This window comes from Rattus rattus, chromosome 14 (genome assembly GCF_011064425.1).
Source record: "Rattus rattus isolate New Zealand chromosome 14, Rrattus_CSIRO_v1, whole genome shotgun sequence".
Lineage (NCBI taxonomy): Eukaryota > Metazoa > Chordata > Mammalia > Rodentia > Muridae > Rattus > Rattus rattus.
This window is the reverse complement of record NC_046167.1, coordinates 23,834,949-23,855,328: the sequence shown is the minus strand read 5'-3', so window position 1 is coordinate 23,855,328 and position 20,380 is coordinate 23,834,949. Positions and strand designations below refer to the sequence as shown.

The window sequence follows — 20,380 nt, the reverse complement described above, 5'->3', positions numbered from 1 at the left end:
CAGTCTGGGGACATTTCTCAGAGCTGATGGTTTGATAGCGGTGGAGGAAACAGGAAACCTTAGAGATGAAGACACAGGTGTGAGCACCTGTTCCTCCCCCAAATTTTCGGGACACTTTGCCTCCAGCTCTTCAGATTCCAGCTGTCACCCCCTCAGAAAAGCTTTTCTCAGCTCTCTGTCCATGGTCATGACACACTCAATTGTTTATCACAACGTTTCCCTGGGTTTTGCTTTCCAGCAGCTGTCACAGTCTGATCACCTGTTGCTGCACGTGTTGGCTGGATAGTGGATCCTCCACCCAAGCCTGACGGTCATGCATCCATGGGGACACACACATTGTCCTTGTCCATGGAGTTCCAGAACTACAGTTCTAGTACTATAGTACCCAATACCCAGTATTTATTTGATGGATTAGTGAGTGTTTGTTTTAGTTTGAATCTATTGCTGTATTAACTAATTATCTTACAACATTCTAGAATAAACCAAGCATGGGCTGGTTTATCATATTGGTCCATTATTTCTCATAAAGGAATGAATAGCAGAGTTAGAATCCAGGAACAGTAGCATCCTGACCATGGAAGTAGCTTCCTGTCCACTTTGATGTTTAAAAACTGGGGTCACAGGTTGGGGATTTAGCTCAGTGGTAGAGCGCTTGCCCAGAAAGCACAAGGCCCTGGGTTCGATCCTTAGCTCCAGGAAAAAAAACTGGGGTCACTGAAGTCTAAAGGTAAAAGAGATGCCCGGATTAAAATAGCTGTAGTAACTTTGACCAGTTCTCAGACTACTTTATATATTACCAGTGCAGGAGGGACTCAACTCCCCAACAGTGATGTTTTACAAATGAAAAGAGAATATAAAGGTTATGAATAAGTTAATGAATGAAAATAGCCAAAGAGACAGTTGTCAAAAATATTTGCAAATGAAACATTTGCAGAAACAAAAATAGGGCTAAATCAATTGCCATCCATGCTTGAAAATGTCATTTACACATATGCATATATCATAATAGACAATTTAATTAATATATAATGTATAAGAAATAATATATCCACATATATTTATTAATTCTCACTTCATGCTTCTCTTGTCCTTTAATAACATTCGAAGTCCTTCAGTCCGTTTTCGGGTTTGGAGCAGGACCAGGAACCAATGACACTGTAACTGTAAAGTAACCAGGAGCAGTTAGTGAGCAGACACATGTTTGGGGGAATGCATGTTTCAAAGGGGGCGGAAGCAAGGTAGAACCACACAGCACAGAACTCAGTCATTCGATGACGTCCTACAAAACCCTTTCCCTTACAGGATGGCCAAGAGAGTCCAGATGTTCAAACTGAAAATGAGTGTCAGTTGAGCAAATTAAATTTCTAAAAGCAATTTAATAAATAAAAATTTTATAATGCTGTATCGAGTGTGCCTGTGTCATGAAGCTTTGTACTAAGTATTTTCTTTGGATGGCGCTGATAGACAAGATACCCAAGTCCCTAGTTTTCTTTCAAATGTATACCACATTGTCTTTTGTTAGTTTGTTATTGATTTAACATTTATTCAGAGAGAGGGGGGGGGAGAGGGAGATAGGGAGAGGGAGAGGGAGAGAGGGAGAGGGAGGGGGAGAGGGAGGGAGGGAGAGAGAGAGACAGAGGGAAAGAGAGAGAGAGAGAGAGACAGAGAGACAGAGAGACAGAGAGAGAGAGACAGAGACAGAGAGAGAGAGAGAGAGAGAGAGAGAGAGAGAGAGAGAGAGAGAGAGAGAGAGAGCCGCTTATTAGAGAACAGCTCACAAGAGTCAGTTTTCTCCTTCCTTCATGTGGATCCTGGGAATAGTTCTCTGGTCATCAGGCTTCTCTGCAAGTACCTTTACCCAGTGAGCCATCTTGCCTACCTATCTATAAATGTGCATTGAGCATTTCCCTTCCCAAACCCCTCTTTTACCTCCTTACTCCCATTAACCCACTGTGTGCCATCACACAGTATCACTTCTTCTATCACATCCCTTATACATATCTGGCTTTATGTCTCTGTAAAAGACATAAACAGGGACCACAAACCAAGGAAACATTTGTCTTGTGCTGAGGTGAACTGGCTTCTTGATTATCTCCAGTTGTGCCCATTTCTTATAAACGTCATGATTTCATTTCTCTTTGTAGCTGAAAAAATAGCATTTTTCTTATGTGTCATTCTGTTACTGAGCCTGTAGGCTGGTCCTATAACTTAGATGTTTTGAGTAGTGGTTTGACAAAGATTAAGTCTTAAAATCCACCCGAACTACTAAACCTATGTCTCGCCTGTGTTGTCCTTTTGGAAACCCAGTAAGCCCCTCTCTGTAGGCTCACTCTACATTCCTAGAAATTTACGAACTATAGTTCATATATTATACATGCATACTAAGTTCTCATATTATCCTCCTGTACCCCTCTTTCTTTTTTAGAAACGAGCCTTCTGCGGTTTTCAAAATAAATACCAGTTTTACTGACAGCTTCTATCTTTATCTCCCCAGAAGACAGATCCCTGCCATTGTACATTCCTGCAATCTGGCACTTGGTACAAGGAGGCTGCCCTCCCCCTTACAGAACTTGAACCCCCATACTGGAAAAAAATTGCTCTGCCCCTCCTTAAGACTGGGGTATTATGAACATAGCAATAGAGTCTGGTCTTCAGTGAACTGTGGCAAAGTCCATTCTCAAGGTTCATGAAGTACACACTAATACATGTGTGATAAATGTGTTTAAGAAAATTGTTATTGTGGAATTTCTTATCCTAAGGCCTTTGGGTGGTGGAGTCAGACAAGACAATGGCCACAACGTTTTGCCCATCCTAATGCTTCTACATCTAGGTGCTTGGCACCATCATCCCAAGGACCTTTCCCCCTAACTTATTATTTCTTAAGTTCGTACATATAAACAATATATTTTGAGCATATCCACCCCAACTCCTCCCTCCAATGTTGCAGAAGCCCCTGAGTCCCAGGGCAGGACACTTTCAGCTGAGTTCCTGCCTGGGAATGAAGCTCAGATTTCCATCTTAAAGCTTCCCAAGAGAGTCCATTGGGATGCAGGTTGGAAAATCCTGGGCTAAACTTACCTGAAGCATGAGCTGGGTTCAAAGTGGATTGGAAAGAGGCATGCTCTTCTAAAGAGTGACTGGGATTGAGTTCAGGCACCAGCCTTCCTCATAACCAGTATACTAAAACCAACATGACTCTGTTTCCACTCCAGCCTGTATCAGTCTTCATTGAAATCATCCCTAATCAAGAGATGCTGACCTAAATTACCTTGTAATTAACCTAATTCACATCTCCTAATAGGATACTTTTTCCAGTCCTGTACAGCTGAATCCTGCTTCCAAACCTATAAACCTATCTGGTTAAGGTTGTACCATAGGTGAATCACTGGTTTTTAGTGTTAGTATACACAGATATGAAGTAAATCTACTTAACTCAAGTGCTTTAGCCAAGCATAATGGCACACCTGCCTACTGGATGCGACAGCTGACCAGGTGTTGGTGCATTCTAGAGACCCATAGCTCATGTGAGGTCCCCTATACCTTTAGCCAATAAAAGCCCCTTGATACCATGTTTGTGTCATTGTTTCTCTGTTAAATGCAAGTATGTGGTCCATGTGTCATGCCTGCTTTGGATGATATTAATTTCTAAACCGGGAACTAAACACAGTATCATTTATTAGACTTTGTTTTCTTCGTTACATGTTCTTTGCTGCTGTCTGTAAACCAAGTCTGTCCATCTACTGTGGACTCCACAGTGGTGAAAAACAATTTTCACTATGTCCCTTTGACATCTCCAAACCCTAGTGAGTCTTTTATGAAGGTAGTTTCGCTTCATGCTAACAGCCTGCAGAAGACTTACTGTATTTATCCTGGTTTCTCAGATGAAAAGACGTCTGTTGGATAAAGTTTGCTCACCAAGGTAATATAGTTAATAAATGACAGAAGTAGAGGAACCAAACCTAGGATGTTGAATTTTAAAAACCTAAACTGTTGAACAAGAGTTATGAAGACTAGATTTTTTCAAAAAAACAAATCTTTTTTTAAAGAATAAGTACCAATATTTATTTGCATCCTCTCCTGTTTCCACTCGATGTATCTTTACCAGCCTTTTCCTCAACCACCACGCATGCTGATTGCTGACAATCAGAGACAACTGAGTGTCTTGCCAATTGATATTCTTGAACTCTTGGATGTTTGCTCTCTGCTTCAAAATGAACTGTCACTCTCAATTTTCAGACTCTGTTCAAATGTCAAACAATTCCCTGTGAAGCATGGCCTGAGCTCTGGTGTCTGTTAATTACTCTGTCCTCTGTACTTTTGCAGCTCTTGGCAAATACTACATCGCAGACTTCATCACTTACTAGCTAATGATTTCTGGTGTTTTAATTAACTTCTGTTAGCCTCGGTTTCCCCATCTACACAAAGGATGACAATCAAAGAACTCATCTTGGTAGCTTATGAGTTTGAAAGGAGACACTTCGTCTGTGTTGGTTTGACTGACAATGGTCCCCTGGGTTCATATGTATGAATATTTGGTATCCAGTTTGTGAAACTGTTTGGGAAGGATTAAGAAGTAATACCTTATTGGAGGAGGTATGTCATTTCATGTGTGTTTTGAGATTCTAAAAGCCCATTGCATTCCCAGTCAGCTTTTTCTGTGTCGTAATACTCTTTCAAGACATAAGCTCTCAGCAATTACTCCAGAGCTATGCCTGCTTGTCCACTGTAATGTTCTCTGCCATGAGAGTCACACCCTCTAACCCTCTGAAATGATGAGCCCCTAATTACAGACTTTTCTAATTTGCCTTGGTCATGGTATTTCAACACAGCAATATAAAGTTAACTAAAACAGAATACACGATACTTAACTGCATGTCACAGAGTAAGAATGTGTAAAGTTCCAACTCGGTCATTCTAGTTCATCTCTTTGTTATTAAAGCTTGTGTTGTTATAGGTTCATCACTGATGCCTGTGACCTTCCAGCTATGGGTTCTTGGCCAGATTTACAATGTCAGACATATGTTTTCCCTCCTATAGAACAAGCATTAAACTGAAGCAGAATATGGCTCGTTATCCTCATAACATATGTGCCATTATTGCATCCATGGGCATATCTTGCCATGCATGTTATTATTGTAGCTTGCAGGGTTCACAGCAGGGTAAGGCTGATGACTCCCCGAGCAGCCTGCTTAGCACCTTCTGGTACTCTGAAAGCTAGCCAGCAAAGAAGAAGCTTCCTAGTCATGTACTCAAACTTTTAAAAATATTTTCTCCTGCTATAGGATTGCTTTGTAGGAGGGTGGGCATGATGATCTGTAATTTGTATTTCTAGGTTTTGCCAAGTGCTTAGCCCAGAATGGAAACCTGTGAGCTCATGCATGTTGCTCAACTCCTCCATCCCCTAAAGGAGGTCCCACACAAGGCTGAAAGGCGGCTGAAAAGAAAAGTGTACAAGTGATTGACAGAGTCTTTAGTAAAGGTCATCCTCTGTTGTTATTTACTGAGCTTAGAGATGCAGAGGCTGCATCTAGGATCCAGTCAGACACTTTAACATCACTGCTCTCTTTCTCTTATGCTGAGACTATGACAAGTCCCCATGGCCCATGTGCTGGCTCATTGACCATGGGCAGCCCTCTGAATAACAGGCCCTGAGGGATCCTGTGGGCTCATCCCACTGGTGTTTGGCAGAACTGAGGCCTGCATCTGTACTAGAGCCAGGCTCTCAGAGAGACCTGGTAAGTCCCCCTGCTGTGCTTCTTTGACAGGATAAGAATGCTTGCCCTGACTTGGTTCTGTTCACCCTGGATTTTTAGCTGACCATCTGTTAGAAGGCTCAGGACACGGTGATGGCGAAGTAAATGTGGCAGCCACCTATAGATAGCAATGATCAGCTTTGGGATGAGACAGCTGATGTTGAAGCATGATTGGCAGTGTGCCTAGGAACCTTCATAGCCAATAGAACATCCATATCCTAGGGACTCAGAGGTGAAGGAGAGAAATAAAAGAGCATTAATTTAATTTGAGATAGAGACAAAAATCAAATACTTTTTTCTGGAAGACTCCAAGAACCCAACTTGGCTATTCCTCTGCTGATTCAGGCTTATGGGGAAAAATATCTTTACTTGTTCCACCCCCTCATCACCTCCCATTCACTTCTGAACTCACTGATGTCTTTTTCTAGTGTCTGATGGAATGGTTTGGCACAAGCTGCCTTTCAAGAAAAAAAAGATAAGAAATCATTACTGGGAAATGTATGTAAGTCTTGCTTTGCTTGAAAAGGCAGTTAACCAGATTGAAGCATACGTTGTGTTTAATGGCAACCAGTTACTAATTCAGAAATGGAAAAATATGAAGTTCCAGCTCTTTCACATAATTCACGTATGTTATATATCGGTAATTACCTGTGACTTCACCTCGGTAATTATCTTTATTTATCTCTATCCACTTACCACTCGCCATTAGAAGGCACCTGTCTGCAGCTGTCAACATACACTGGATCCAAACTGACTTCAACACTTCCACCTTTTTAAAAAAAAGAAACTTAGCTTATTTATTTACTTTTTTATTATGTATATATGGGAAAGAGGTAGGAGATTTTTAGGAGAAATTTGCATAAATTAGCAGTCAGGCACAAAAAAGTATAATGGAATTTATACATGCAGAATAATCAGCTAGTTGTATAGAAGAGCATAGGCTCTGTGTTCCTTGATTTTTAGAAGCAGCTGTAAAAGGCGCCAGTCACTGCCAGGTGGTATTGCATCGGGCAAGGGTACGCAAACCAAAGGATGCAGAGTCTGGAGATGAAACCCTTTCTGTAGCTTGTGGCAATGTTATTCTCATACCTCAAGTAAGATAGGCCCAGCATAAAGGGACTCAATCTGTATGATGCCATTTGCAAGGCATTCTGGGAGAAAGTGCAAGTGCAGAAGTCATTTCTTGGGGCTAGGGTGGTAGGACAGACTCGACACAAAGGAACATGGCTACCTTTCTAGGGGGGAGCTGTTTTCTATTTTGACTGTATTTTGTGCTTGTTGATAAAGTCCCTTCAAACCTCACACACACACACACACACACACACACACACACACACACACAAGGCTGTTTCCATATGTAAATTATTGCTAAATGAGACCAACCATGCAATCTGAAAGGAGCATTCCATTCTGAATTTAATTATTTGACCAGTATCATCAGTGGAAGGAAAGAGCTTCAGTTCACATCCAAGTGAGGCTTCACCACTTACAGACTGAGAGATTTGGGGGGGGATGGGGGCGTGTCTGGTAGATGACTTAATTTTACTTCCAAATTCCACCTCTCCCAGCCTAATAATCCCTTACGTGATGAAGATGTACTGTATTGAACTGACTTCTGCATTTACATGTAGTTCTCCTTTGGGGTGGTTATCTTATTTTAAAACAATGAGTCATGCATGTTCCAGCTTTGACCTACTCACTGTCTATGTGACTGTGAACTGAAGCTTCTGGAAATACAGGGAATCCTAACGGTATTAGAATACTGTGAGAATAGGAGTCTTGTACATGTAAAGCACTGACCCATGTTCTGGTCACGAGTAGGCATGTGAGCAGTATGAACTGTAGCCATGGAGTTGCTAAGCTGGACTGGGAACAGAGTGAAGAGGAAGAGGAGAGGCAAGAGAAAGAAAAGGAAGAGAGAAGCAGAAGCACATGCTAGCTAAAATAACGAGCTTATGGCCATGCCTTTCAGGAAGGCTTTGCAAGCATCTTTTCCTTTAATTGAAGTAGTTCTTGTCCTCAGTGCAATTAGTGAAGATGATAAGTCTTGGTCTGAAAGTGACTTTTAATCCTTTCCCCTACCCCAAGGCACATGTTCCGGAAGCTACTTCCTCTGTTCATGCTGGCCCTTTGCTCAAACTTCTGGCCTTTGTTCTGCATTAGCTAAACTCCTCCTCACCCCTTAACAAAAGGGCTTGACTGCCTCTGCACCCAACTCGCAGCTCTGATGGATGGGAGAGCGCCCTTTGTCCTCTGCCTGCCAAATGGATGTTTCAACCCAATTAGATAATGTTGGAGCTGGAGGTAAAATTCAGAGAGACTACAGAGATGCTCTGTTTTGTAAGTTATATATGAAAAAAAGCACACTGATTTTTGTCTAGTTAATTTAACTGTCCTGATTTCAACTTGAAAGGATACAGACATTGGAACACCAGCCCAGAAAGCAGCATACATAGGACTTAATTTTCAGTATGGCTGATCTCTTCAAGTTTAATAGCCAATAAATACAAGCACAAAGTGACAACTATGTCATTACAAGTGTAAACACACCCCAAACCCCTCCTCCCAGGTGCAATTTTAAACAATCTGAGAAATGCCTCCTACTTTCATTGCTCCTGGATCATTCTCCTGAAGAGTTTCTATCACTTTGATTTATTATTTCCTACCTAGCTACCAAGGCCATCCAGGCACTAAAATAGTTATATCAAAAGCCAGCAGGATGGCTAAGTGGGTAAAGCTGTTTACTGCCAAATCTGATGACCCAAGTTCAACCTCTATATCCCACATGGCAGAAGGAAAGAACTACTATAACTATCTCTAATGAAATAAGCTTTTATCATCTTAACAAAGAGAGGGAGAAACCCTTTCGTCTAACTCTTTCTGTATAAGAAAATCCCGCTCCAATTAGCAATTTATGTCTCATGAATCATCATTTTCCTGGCCTCCTAAGCCCTAAATAGACTTGAACTGGTGATCTATGAAGTGGGGACTCTGGGTATAGGTAATCCTGAGAGGAAGAGCTAAGCCCTCCCACACAAGGAGACCATTCCATTTCCCAATGATCCTTCTCCCTCCCTAATCATACAATCAAGGTCACTTTTTGTGCCTTGGTGCTTTTGATTCCACAGACTTCTGTCAGTTTGCGGTGCCTTTGTTCTGTGATAATGTGATAAGAATAAGGAACAAAAAGAAAAAGAAACAATTTCTTCATGAGTTAGTTTCAGGAGGCGGGAAGTTATGACTTCCTTCAGACGAACATCTGAAGTTGGGATGAGCGCTCATTGAGATGTCCTCTAGGAGGTTCACCTTTTGTGGCTCTCTAGACACAGTGTTGCTCTGGTCAAATATTTTGCCCCTTTCCAGCAGGAATGTAAGTGTCTTTTTAGTATATTGACATTCTGTTGTCATATGTAAATACATGTGTTCATGTGCACGCTAGTGCACATGGTCGTGTGTGTGTGTGTGTGTGTGTGTGTGTGTGTGTGTGTGTGTGTACACATGTACATGCTGATGGAGGCCAGAAGCCTACTTCAGGAGTCATTCCTGCATCCTAGGGATCTACGTGTCTCCACCCACAGGGCTCTGTGATTAGGAGTGAGTACACCACGCAAAGCTTTCTATGTGAGTTACCTGGCCCTCAGGTTTGCCAGACATGTGCTTTCATGGTTGCGGTTTCTCTTCCAGGCCATCCTGTTGACAGTTTTGCCCTGATAAAACACAGAGTTGTGTGTTAGCTGCTTCTCCCCTCCACCTCAGGGTGACTGAATGCCTGACAGAAGTGACTTAAGGAAGAAAGGATTTATCTTGGTTCACAGTTCAGAGGGTAGAGTCTACCATGCCAGGGAAGGCACGAGAAAAGGTCTCATTACAAAACCATCACCTATTTGAAACAGTGGCAGCTTACAGAAGCTTGCTGACATCTCAGCCAATCAGAGAACAAAGCTCCAGACAGAAGCAGACCAATGTAAAGTCTTCGAGTGTCCTCTTCCTGCCAACTAAGCCCCAATCTCTAGAAGATGCAGAGCATCCTTTAATTGCACCACATGATGAGGATCAACTGTGACAGACACACAGCCTGTGCGGGACTTTCTACATTTGAACCATAGCATGAACGATACATCGTTATGTGTTCCATATAAGCCCATGTGCTGAAGATTTATTCTGACATCTTGTACTGCTAGGGGATGCTAGAGTCTTTTAGAAGCAGAACTTAGTGCAAAGTCTTGGAGTAACTGAGGAAGTATCCTTAAATAGGAGAACAAGTCCTCAGCCAAATTCTCTTTCTATTTTTCACTTGACTGCCATACTCTACTACCTTTATATGCTAAAATAAAATAATAATAAAAAACAACAGGGTGAACAGATGTAGTTGACATCACAAACTTGTGAACCAGGATAAACCTCTTTTCTCTATAACATGTTCTTCTTGGGTATTTGTTATAGTCAGAAATCAGAACGACCCGGAAAATGTTGGCATAATTCAACTTTTGCTCTCAGGAAGTCAGCATCATAGCGTGGTAATTGCTTCTGATGAGTGGGAAACTGTAAGGTGAACTGTGTCTATTTTAAGTAAAGTAGATGGTTCAAATGACTACATTTCAAATGAAACTTCAGTAATTCTCTCTAAATGTTTCCATTGCAGTTGTTAAAAGAGACTAATAAACAGATTTTAATAATGCTAGTCATATTCTGAGAAGAAATGAGTGGCCATACTGAGGGTCTTGGATATTACTACTTTAGAAGTTCATACATATAATCTTCTTTTAAGCATGCATTTGAATTCCACATGATCTTCATTCTCTCAGAAAAATCAAGGAACTGAAAACAGCTTATCCACAGTCATACAGTCTGACTACTAATCTACCAGCAAAGACTGCCCTTAGTATTTTATATTCTGTACTTGACACATGGCATGTCAATATGGCCTCCATATTTATTATAGTATTAAGCCATTATATAGGTCTAACAGTTTAGATTAGACAGTGCTAACTCTCTCCCTTTTGTTGTTAAAAATTAACAAGCCACCCACATTCCAATAGAAGATCACACATCCGAGAATATTTGGACTGCACAAATTGGTCTTGTTGGGTTTTGAAAACAGAACAAAAAACAAAACCAAAGGAAGACAAAGTTGAGTGGAAAGTTCTGGAGATTGGATCTGGGAAAAATAGAGAAAGTGGTGGTCAATAGGATCAAGACCTTTGAAAAACTAGCAGAAAATTGCAACAACAACTTCTAGTTATTGTTTACCTAGCAAATTATCTGTGAAATTATCAGCTTAAAGTGATAGTGAGAAAAAGTTTAATTGGCTGTCTGGAAATGGCTAGACTTTAGAATTCTATATACTGTGCTAGTGAGATGACTCAATGGGTAAAGGTGTTTGACACCAAGCCTCCTGATGACTTGAATTTGATTCCCAGGATCTACATGGTCAAAGGAGAGAACTTTACTCTTGTAAGTTGTCATATTATCCTATTAGCATGTAGGTATATGATCTCTCCTCTCTCTCTCTCTCTCTCTCTCTCTCTCTCTCTCTCTCTCTCTGTCTCATTTTTCCCAGAAATCTTGACTTATTTGCTTCCCCAGTGTTGTACTTACAATTATACACCACCATTCCTGGATTTTAACATAGCTTCTTGGATCTAACTGAGGTCTCTATGCTTTTAAGGGAAGTACTGATTATGCTACCTCCTGAGCTCCAACGTAGACAAAATACTCTATGACATAATAGGATATGATTAATATGAGTTATAGTAATGATTTACATACCAAATACTGTGTCAAAATATTTATACCTCCTGTATCAGAATTCTGAATCAGGTAGGTTTTTGTCAAATTGAAAACTATTTTACTGGTTACTTAGAGAATGCCTGAAGCCAAAACTTGTAATCTACTCAGGGAGGACACAGGTGAAAGTTAAGAATGGAGCACAGGAGACGCCTGAACATTGACAATGAAACCACGCATAGTAGACAGAGCAGATGCCTTAGTAGTGACAACAGAGAGGAAGCATAGAAATGGAGGCAGAGCTAAGAGAACAGAGCCCATGAAGATCACATGACTAAAAGCAAACTGGATATTTCCTGCACACCCACGCTGGGAATACTTAGAATGTCCCTGAACTAGAGGTACTAGAAGTTGGCTTTTACCATGACGTCACTTGTCAAGACTCTAAAACAAAAAAAAATGAACAAAAAAATGCTGGAAATTTTGCCATGGGCCAAATTTTTTCACCTCAAACCAAGGTTTCTTTCAAGCCAAGCTATAATTGGATAGGGAGGCATTTGGGCATCTTCTCCATTATCTGTGCCTAACTCACTTCTGCAAGCGAAGATGGATCCTTGGCATCTTCTCTTCAGATTCTCACATTTTACTTGACAGCACAAAGCAGGTCCTCTGACAACTATTACAACTATCTGATGCCTTTTAACTGGAAAGGCCTCTCCACAGAAGACCGCATCCTCAGTCTCCCATGTAACACCACCTTTTGTGCATTCTCTCCTCTAGCTTTGCTTGCTTTTCTCCCGTCTAGGGCACCTTGTTATGGTCCACTCTTTCCTCACAAGTAGAGCATGCCCTTAAGGATGGATGAAACTCTTACAACCCTCTTGAGCATTTGGGGATGGGGGCAATTCCCTGATGATGATTCCATGAAGGATGCCTGCATGGACAGTTTAGACTAGCAAGCCAGATTATATCTCAAAGGCACAGTCCTCTCAAGGAAGTATGAATGAAGCCAGAGAACTTGTGTGAACAAATATCTGTGTCCATGTCCAAGTAAAATTTTATATAGCCTGTTATTTGAAGTCAAGATGACTTAAGCAGCATTTTGGCTTGTTTAAAAATGTAAAGATGTAAATCTATTCTTAATTCATAAGCTGTGCAGAACCAGGCAGGGACCTTGAGCTTCGTGCTCCCCTGCTCTGGACCGCACAGCGCCAAACTGCTTTTCTCATGGGTAGAATCATTGCAGCCTCCAAGCCAACTGTTTCCCTCTATTCCCAAATAACTGTTCCTAGTTTCCCAGCTCCTGGTTGCCTGTAGGAGGTTCTATACACTGTGGTAATTTCAGTTTTCCCTGCATTCATGCAGTCCTTCCCCTGGGCATTACAGGATGAGAGAAAGTGTCTCAGTCAATTACCAAGCTACTGTCTAATCTAGAGCTAGAGTGTGTTGTTTTCTCTTGGTAAAATTTCATTGTTTAAGTGTGCCAGTCTTTGAAGAGGTTTTCTAATTAAACTAATTTAAACAGCTAACATGTAATTGTTGAATAACATATTTGAATTGCATTCAAATGATTTTTCAAATACTTCATTCTAGTTTTCCTTCTTGGAAGTGTGTTCAAACAGGAAGATAACACTGGCCAATAAATTACAAGATTGGCAAAAGTAGGAATTCAAATTCTGACAATTGCATGCTAGTGCCTAAAACTGTGGGTCCCACATATTTTTTTATTCACTCAGCAAATACTTATGTGTGCTAGGTACTGTCCTGAAATGAGAGCTTCATTCACATCTATATTGAGAAATATTAAGGAATAGAATATCTTAAAGAACTACAAGGGCAAAAAGGAGTCATTTGCTCCTTAAGTGATAGTCTTGAGATCTGTCACTCATGCTACCTGGCCATGCAACACAAGCAAGTCTAGGATGACATGTGCTATGCGTGTTCTAAACGGTGTGAGAGCTAATCCTTAGAATTTGTAAAACAAGATGGTGATCTATACTGAAGCTTTATTATCAACATTAAATGAAATTTCATATACAGGAATTAGCATAATTCTCAGAACATGTCAAATCCTTATCACATGATATGTTTGCTTTTGGTTTATTTTGTTTCTTACTGATAAATTTACATCTTCCCAGAAGCACTGTAGCAACTTTCTGCTATACCCATTTCTTAATCATATTTAGCACTGAACTAAATTTAATTCTTAGTCATAATTTACACATTAAATAAACAATGTGTTCTCATGGCTGTACTTTACACTACTGGGCAAAAGAGAGGTATGTAAATGAAGATCCTTCCTGTGATATTTTGGTGGGGGGAGTTGCTATTTTTTTGTCAAACATCTATTCTGTTATTGATACCTATTGCTGAAATGGTATTACTGATGTCTATTCACTGATATTGTCATTGTCTTTTGTATCTTTGTAGATATGACCAGTAATGGCATCTACTTCAGCTCTGAGTTGCTCAGTGGACTGTGGATTGACTGAACCATATTCTTTCCCATCATGATAGACAACGCAAAGGCTCTCTACTTGTAGGTAACTTTTACTCAGCTTTATTTACATGGTTATGTGTTGATATTTTTAAGTATAGTTTTATAATTAATTTATCCATAGTGTTGCTAGTAAAAAGTATGACTGAAATTAGTCTCTCAGCTTCAATCCATTGTAGGATGAAGGTATATCCTATCATGTAACCTGATTAAATAAGAACAACTATCAGTATTGCACTGTGATGGCTGATCTTGGCTGTCAACCTGACACATCTGGGGAAATGAAAGCTCAACTGAGGAACGGCTTCCATCACATTGGCCTATGAGCATATCTGTGGAGCATTTTCATGGTTAATATGATGTCAGAGAGTCTGGCCCACTGTGGGTGGTACTATCCCTAGGCAGGCAGATTTAGACAATATTTTAAAAAGCTAGCAATCCAGTAAGTACCATTTCTCCATGGTCTTTGCTTCAGTTCCTGCCTCTAGGTTCCTGCCTTGGCATCTTGCCTATCTTTCCTTAAATGATAGACCGTAACCTATATCCTCTCTTTATCAGGTTGCTTTTGGTCCGTTTTTGTCTTAACAACCAAGCCTCAAACTAGGAAATTAGATCTCTGTTAACTGAATTTAAAAAGTCCTGTCTTTTGATTCTGTAATACCTTATATTTAATTACAATTGTGGTAGGTCTACATTTCAGCAAGCTTAATACTTTTAAATAGTTCTATTTTATTCCAACAAGATATCCATGTACTTCCACTTACACACATCAGATGATATTTATGGCATTATAAGAAGGAAATTGTACTCTGAGGACAGTAATTGTAGTTTTGGCTTCATTTATCATTCAATTAGTCTACTATTCCCCAAGATTTGGTTTCTCTGAAAAAATTGAGAATATCATAAAATAATAATTTCTTCTTCACCTAAATTCCTAAGATAACTATGACAATCAAAGGAAGGAAGGAATGTGAACCTTTGAGCTAGCAATAAGATTTGAGTTTTAGAGGTCGAGAATGTTGCTTAGTTCCTACAGTGTTTACCTACCATACACATGATCATGGATACCATTCCCCACACTACCTAAACTCGGCATCATGGAACATAGGGCACATTCATAATCCTAACACTACGGAGGTAGATGCAGAAAAACCATGAATTCAAAGTCATCCTAAGCTATATAGTGACTTCAGGGGCAACTAAGGTGACATGAGATCCTATCTAAGAAAGAAAAAAGTACAAAATGAGCTCCATTTGCTGCTAAGTTACAAGTAGGGAGAGGGAAAGAGTTCCAACTACCATGTTTTAAAATACTGATTAATAAAACCACATGTTTTGTATGGTACCTTCCTAGAAGATACATTTTTAAAGGCATGATTAATTTGTAGTCCATATCATTATTTCATGTATGTGAGAAAATATATAAAAAGATGCATTTTTTAATGTCAAGAAAATACCAGAGAAAAACACTCCAAAGAGCAAAGATCTAGTTTTTTTAAAGTTATTTATCTTAGATTATGATATAATTCTATCATTTGTCCTTCCATTTCTTCCCTCAAATATTCCCCTGTACCCCTTGTTTGCCCTAAAATTCATGACCTCATTTCTTTAATTGTTGTTACATATGTGTGTATTCCTAAATATATATGTACCATCCACTCAGTTTGTATATGGTTATTTGTATGTATATGTTCTCAGAGATGACCGTTTGAATGAAAGTCTCAGAGGCCATTTATCTCCCTTGCTGTGTACCTGTAGTGAATCAGTGTCATTCTGTGGAGGGAATAGCCAACAAAGCTACCCACTTTGTGGTTGCTGAGAAAATATCTAACTTTTCCGTGCTTAATGTCCTTGTGTGTGTAATGGAGCTCATAATAAAGCATATTAATTTATCATACAGTATGGGTTCCAGAAGTTAGTAAGAATAGGCATGCAGTTTACTGGCCTCCTTGAAGAGTGCTCAGTGCTTTCCCTAAGGCATATGAGCTCATCATGGTGGCCCTATCACCAGAAAACTCCAAGTTCAAAGTCATTCAGCAATGGACTGTGGAACCTAGAGTGGCCATTGAACTTTTTGACATCTCTATTTATGAGAAACAATGGAGATAATTGTGGTCTACTCCATGCTGCTTTTATTAGGATGACTCAAGCCAGTCTCTGAAGAGAACCCATAGCTGTAACCTTTACTGGGAAATTCAAAGAGATCATCAAAATTATAACATAGGATTATTTTCAAGTACAAGCCAGATCTCTTGACTTTGAAAGTGTTTTTTGCTGTATCCTATATTTAGGAGATTTTTTAAAGAATGCTGTAATTGATAACATGATTTCTTTTCTTAAATATGGAAAATGTAAATATTGCTATTTATTATTATGTGCTTGCTCACGCACCATGGTGCTCCTGTGGTAGAGTCAGTTTTCTCCTTGTACCATGTAGGTCCCACAGATCAAGGTCAAGTTCACATTCTTGGTGATACATACCTTTACCTGCTGAACTATCTAACAAGGCTTAAATATTAACGTTTTTAAAAAGCAACAAGTTACAAATTGCAAACATACCTTAAATATGTCATCCAAGATTTAAAAAAAAAAACTGGTCCAGTCATGGTGGTGCATGACTGGAACCCTCAGCATTATGGAAACTGAGGCAGAAGGACTTCTCGTCCAGCCAGTTTAGATTCTGTAGTTTAGTATCAGGCTAGCCAGGACTACATACTAAAACTATGTCTCAGAAGACTGATAGGTCTGGTGAGATCACTCAGAGTGTAAAGACACTTGTGGCCAAACCTGAGGTGCTGAATTCAGTCCCCAAAACCTGCATCATAAAAAGGAGAAAACTGACTTTGACCTTCATACCCACATTGAGGAAGGTGGGCCTGTAAACACACACACACACACACACACACACACACACACACACACACACACACACACAAAGGAAAAGTGATACACAGAGAGATGGATAAATGGTACACAGATAAATACTCCATTGACTTTTTAAAAGCCTACCAGAGATTATAAGCAAGAGATCTATGTTTTATTTATTATGAAGTTTGGGCTGCTACCGTACTTAAAACTTTTGTTTTCAGGAAAGGAAACAGGGAAGAAAGAGGTAGAATTTAAACCACATTGTAAAATGAAGGGCCAAGAGGGCTTTAACTTTCACTTTCCTAACCCCACACTCAGCAATGAATACAAAATGTGTCTTGTTATGAACAAACATCCAATATTGTCCTCTGGACTTGCATTGAACAAAATTCAGTAGTTCATAATGAGTGGCATTTTCCACATGAGTCATGATTTGTTCCCAAGGTGGAAAGTGCTGATAACGAAGAGGGTGAGGGAGCCAAGCTCATGACCCCACGCCTTATGTCTATGTCTGTAGTTCAGCTGTTGCCAACCTGAGGGCTCTCACTCACACCAGAGAGCCATGGCTTGTCCCCTGTCCACGTTAATTATAAACCACCTGAGGCAGCCAGAGTGCTTGGTCCGTCCACCGCTGCACCCGCCTGTGTTAACAGCCATCGAGTGAGTAGTTTACATGTAAATTCCACCTGAATTTTAATTCCGGTCAGGCTGTTATCTGTGGCTTCTGTGTGTGCTTTCTCCTTCTTGTTTGCTTTTTTAGTAGTTTAAGAATGGGTGGGGTTTTCCATGAAGAGAGCAGTGGTGGTTGGGCAGGAGATTGTTGAGAATAATGGCTCTTGGGGTACAGTCCTAGGTACTATGATCATATCGTGTGGCTACTGCTACACTGTCCATGAGTAGGGACCTGGTAGACAGATGCCACTGGCCCACTTTCCCCACTTCCTGTCCCTCTCCACACTTACAGTAATGTAGGGTTCACAGCATTCACATTTTACTGTCTTATTAAGAATTAGGCTATAAGGAAAGGGCTACATAGGTCCATTAGTTTGGAATATGTTATTAAATAAATTATCGTGGATTTCTACTTTGATTTTTCACTGTTTTACTGGCCATTCTATATTTATGATATTCTCCCTAAAATTTATAAATTTATATGTAACTTTAGAAGTCTCTCTCTCTGTTAGAAGCTGATTAAATCTTGTTTCAATCCAATACTTGTTTTTAAAAATGTGTCTCTAGACACAGACACACACACACACACACACACACACACACACACACACACACATATCAGTGAATTGTGTCTGTCACTCAGTGTAGAGATGGACAGAGTTCAGTGAAGACTTGGGCATTCAGACCTGAACTCTGATGGAATTTAGAAACCGAAAGTGAATCAAATCTTTATCAGTGGGATTCTAAGAATCAGTAGGCAAGTTGTAGCCATAATTAAGCCCGTGTTATTGTGGGCGAGAAGGCAAAGGATGGTAAGAGGTGAAGTCTCTTGATAAGGCCTGCTAAGTGGCAGGGTCTGTGGCTCACTTTTGCAGAGTACTTGCCTAGCATGTGTCACTCCTTTGGTTCAGTCCCCAGCATGGCATCCCATCACCTGTGAGGTAGAAGAGGGAGGACCAGAAGTTCAAGATCATGCTCAATTTCATAGACAGTACTAGAACAGCCTAAATGATTCTGCTGATAGAACTGACAAGCACCGCATGTCCTGAAAGGCAAACAAGAGCCCGAAGCAGGGTGTGGAATTTTTTGCCTCTTTGCTACCTGAGTTCTGCCTATAGCACCCTAGCCTAGTCCCTGTCACGCCTGCTCGTGCAGTGCATCATGTCCTCCCCAGCGACTTTTAATGTGCAGTTACTGATGGAATCCATGATGCCAATGTGTGATCTTAGATTGAACAGGAAATAATTGTATTTGCCATTGTTCAAATATTTCTAGGAAAGTCCGCGATATGGATAGTATCTTAAAATTAGTATTAATGTAAATCTGAACAGTTAAGCAAGAAATGAAAAAAATCACCTTTAACACCACCCATGCTTTTTCTTGCCAACTACATTTAGCAAAATGTTTTAAGTATCTTAAAAATGAACAAGTCAGGTGGCCTATATGTAAAATCTTATTTGTTGAAAAGCAGAAGCAGGGAGGTCAGGAGTTCAAGGGCTTCCTCAGCTACATGGGCAGATCCAGGTCATCCTGAGCTACAAGAGATCCTATCTCAAAAACTCACATGAAGCGAAGCGGATAGAAAGGGCTCCACAATTAAGAGCACATGCTGTTCCTCCAGAGGACCCAAATTCAGTTTCAACACCCACATGTCAAAGGCTCGCAGCATCTGTAATTTCTGCTCCAGGAGGGCAGATGTTCTTTTCTGGATTCCATTCATATCTGTGCTCACATGCACTTAACCCCACATAGGCACATACACATGATTAAAAATAAAATTGTCTTAAAAAAATTAAAAAAAGGTAAAAATAATGTAGAGCTGACTCTTCTACCTTATTAGTTTATGGTTACACATATTTACCTTTAGAAGCAGCCTTGCATCAACCATAAGGAGGTTTCCCAAGGCAAAAGGATCTCTGAGTTCTAGGACAACCAGGGCTTCCAAGAGAAACCCTGTCTCAAAAAACAAAAGAAACAAACAAAAGTGAACAACAACAACAAAAACAACAACAACAAAAACAACAACAACAAAGGTTTCCTACTCCATGTTATCTTAGAATAGAATGATTACTTTTATACCAATTTCTAAGAAAATGGTTATTTTCTTATAGTTGTTAAGTTTATTTAATAATAACAATTATTGTATTCATTATAAATTGCTTCTGCCCAGCACTCACAAACTGAGATTGCCATGAAAGATTGGTTAATAGTCATTTCATTTATATGTCTGAGTATATGTGTGTGCTCCATATGTGTACGGTGGAGGCAGGGGAGAATACGGTATCAAGTCCCCTATACTGGAGTTACCATGGATGTAAGCCATCATGTGTGTGCTGGGAACTGAATCCAGATCCTCTGCAAGAGGTATCTGTTCTCTTAACTGCCGAGCCATCTTTCTAGCCCTCAGAAAACCTTTCTAAAGTGTACAAGTAAAAGCTACTATTTGTGTGTATAAACATTCATGGGCTAGAGGGAGAGTTTGTGTATGCTTTATATAAATACTTATGTCCAAGAAGGAATCATACTAATCTGATTTTGTAAGTGTGGACAATGTATATGTCAGGGATTTTTAAACATCCGTGTAGGTTTCAGCTCTTTATTTAAAATACAGTGAGAAATAACAGAACCAAAGCAAAAAGGATGCTACAGCAATGAATAAGAAACTAAATATCAAGAAGACTTAAAATTGTTCAGTGCATATTATCAAATTATATCATTCTACACTATTGACAAGAAAGACCTCTTATTTGATTAACATGTTTCTGTTTTAAATGCTCTCTCTCTCTCTCTCTCTCTCTCTCTCTCTCTCGCTCTCTCTCTCTCTCTCTCTCTCTCTCTCTGTGTGTGTGTGTGTGTATGTGTG

The 20,380-nt window shown here is 39.9% G+C and overlaps 1 protein-coding gene across 4 annotated transcripts in view; it reads left to right on the top strand.

Annotated features, from left to right (window-relative positions):
* The window catches only part of Chrm3 (cholinergic receptor muscarinic 3), a 447,786-nt gene that overhangs the window by 105,937 nt on the left and 321,469 nt on the right, over nt 1-20,380 (top strand). For 3 of the 4 annotated variants that reach the window (XR_004385797.1, XM_032885104.1, XM_032885103.1), the window contains exon 2: nt 13,911-14,019. The gene's annotated coding sequence lies outside the window, so the exon portion shown is untranslated. Of the gene's footprint in view, nt 1-13,910; nt 14,024-20,380 lie in introns of all 4 variants that reach the window. The other variant, XM_032885105.1, reaches the window with a different exon arrangement.